Below are 2,553 nucleotides of genomic sequence, written 5' to 3' on the forward strand. Positions count from 1 at the left end.
GTTGTGAGGATCAAATGAGATAATATTTTTCAAGAGCTTTGCACAGATACATATATATGGTAGGTATTAGAAAAATGCTTATTCTTCTCTAAATTTTCTGAAATTTGGTTTCCAATCTCATCATTCAATTAAATTTGTTCCTTCTAAAGTTATTGATCATGCTTTTTGTTAAAATGCTTTTATTTCTTCATTTAATCCTAAAATTAAGAAACACAAAAAGATTTTCATGGCAATGACCATCTCTTAATTGTCTGATTGGATAGCCTTTTCTCAATCCTCATTCTCCTTTCCCTTCCAGGAGTCTTGCAGGTCACCCTCCTATTCTTGTTCTTCTTTTTGAGCTTCTGGGGCACCATTTTCTCATAGTTTCCCTCCCATCTGGGTCCCCAATCCTCAGCCTTCCATGATGGTTCTTCATTCAGACCATACTAACAGCTCCTGTCCTGGTCACTCCTCTCTTCTGCTCCTGTATGATTTCACTCAGGGATCTCATCAGCTCCTGTGAATCCAGGGATCATCTCCATACTGACGATCCCCAGATCCACACCTCTACCCCCCCAACCTCTCCCCAAATCCCGAGTCAAATCTTCATCTGCCCATCAGACACCTTAAATGAGATGTCACATAGACAAAGCAATATGGCTATGATGGAATTCGCTATCTTTCCCCAAAAGCTTACCCCCTCCTCCCAGTCAACCAGGTTCACAATCCCGGGGTCAGCCTTGATTCCTCATTCTCACTCCCCATTTCCAAGTTATTGCTAAGTCCTGCCAATTTTTTGTTTCCAAACATCCCTCTTCCGTGTTTTTCTCCTCTGACCCTTCCAGCACCCCAGGGAAAGACCTCCTCACTTCAGACCAGGACTATGACAGCAATCTCCATCTTGGTCTCCCTACCTCAAGCATCCCCCCTCCAAGCCATCTTTCACTCAGCTGCCAAAGTGCAGATCTGACCTGTATCTGGCCCCCAGCCCCACCTCATTCAACAAATTCCAGGGCTCCTTATCACCTCTATGATCAAATATAAAAACCCTTTGTTTGGCAATGAAAGCCTTTCAGAATGGGAACCCCCCCTGCCTTTCCAATTTTCCTATGCCTTACTCCCTCTTCCATTATACTTTCAGCCAGGACCATTGATTTCCTGCCTGAGAGACTCTCCCTCCTCATCTCCCCCTCCTCATGTCACTGGCTTCCTTCAGGCCCCACTATGACCCCACCTTCTCCAGGAACCCTTTCCTGACCCACCTTGAGGCTAGTAGATGATTTCCAGTTGATCTTTTCCATAACTTGTCTGTAAATAATTGTTCACCTGTTGTCACCTCCAACAGACTGCGAGTTCCTAGAGAGAGGGGACTGTCTTTTACCTTTCTTTGTATTCCAAAAAAGAGTGCCTGGCAGAGAGCTGGCATCTAATAAATGTGAAATGGTTGATTACTTAATAAGTGGTTAATGACTTGACTTGAGTTAATATTAAACTTAGAGTACAATAGAGTGGTGAGAAATAGGGATGGAGGAGGGAAGTTGGACAGTGACGCAAAACTCAAGGAGTCATTGAGAATGGTGCCCTTGTAATAACATTGCCATTATCAACATTCTGGATATGAAGAGGGGATGTGTCTGTTGTCTACTTACTTCTAATATGCCCAGCCCAGCCTTGGCAGCCTTTCCCTCAACACCTCTTGATACTTAGCTCTCTCCAAAGAGGCTGACTTTGCTAGTAAATCAACATTTGCATGTAGACGGTGGCTGACTGTCTCACCTTCCCCTCTGAGTTCAAGAGCCTTTCTCAGAATGAAGGTAGTTAGCTTCATTGGGCTAATTCTTCACTAAAACAGAGGAGTCTTTCTCCTCCCAACCTCTGTGATGGCACTGGGAAGAGCTGGTGGGGCATGATGAAGAATGGTGGAATTACAGAACTGGACTGGGAGGATGTCTTCTTCCCCATCCAAGGAGGCCCTTCCAATGCTGCAGTTGGCTTTGAGAAAGATGCCAATCCGACTTCACCTAGAGAAGGGTTGATGAGATAGGAATGGACAGAGTCCTGGGATCCCCCTCAGGATACCCTTGTCTGAAAGTTAGTGGATCTAACAATGATAATCACAATAGTAATAATGATGCTGATGACAGTGATGATGATAATAATAATATCTATTTATATAGTGCTTACTTTGGCCTGGAACTACATAAAACTCTTTCCAATTATTACCTCATTTGAACCTCACTATAATTCAGGGAAGTTGGAGCTATTTTCATCTCCATTTCACAGACAAGGAATTTGAGGCAACAGAGGTGAAATAACCTACCCAGGGTCACAAAATTAGTAAATGGCTAAGACCACATCTGAGATCAGGTTTTTGTGACTTCAGGACTGGCCCCGAGTAAGAAATAGGTGAGTGGAGAGTCAAACCCAGATCCACAGGCTTTCTGTTGTCAAGACTCAGTCCTGCCACCCGATCTGTCCAGTCTCCTCTTGGTCAACTTTCCCCCCTCCCCCACACTCCTCCGCCATTTTCTTTAATTTTTTTTTTTTTTTGCAGCTGTCCCTGTGGCTCTT

The 2,553-nt window shown here is 44.0% G+C and overlaps 1 long non-coding RNA gene across 1 annotated transcript; it reads right to left on the reverse strand.

Moving 5' to 3' along the window:
- Positions 1-286: 286 nt before the first annotated feature.
- LOC141490215 (uncharacterized) lies at positions 287-1,994 on the reverse strand. Its single transcript, XR_012469094.1, has 3 exons — positions 1,759-1,994; positions 1,245-1,338; positions 287-499 (listed from the first exon to the last, which is right to left on the reverse strand). It is a non-coding gene; the product is annotated as an uncharacterized LOC141490215 (long non-coding RNA).
- Positions 1,995-2,553: the final 559 nt, after the last annotated feature.

Source organism: Macrotis lagotis, chromosome 5 (genome assembly GCF_037893015.1).
Source record: "Macrotis lagotis isolate mMagLag1 chromosome 5, bilby.v1.9.chrom.fasta, whole genome shotgun sequence".
NCBI classification, from domain to species: Eukaryota; Metazoa; Chordata; class Mammalia; order Peramelemorphia; family Peramelidae; genus Macrotis; species Macrotis lagotis.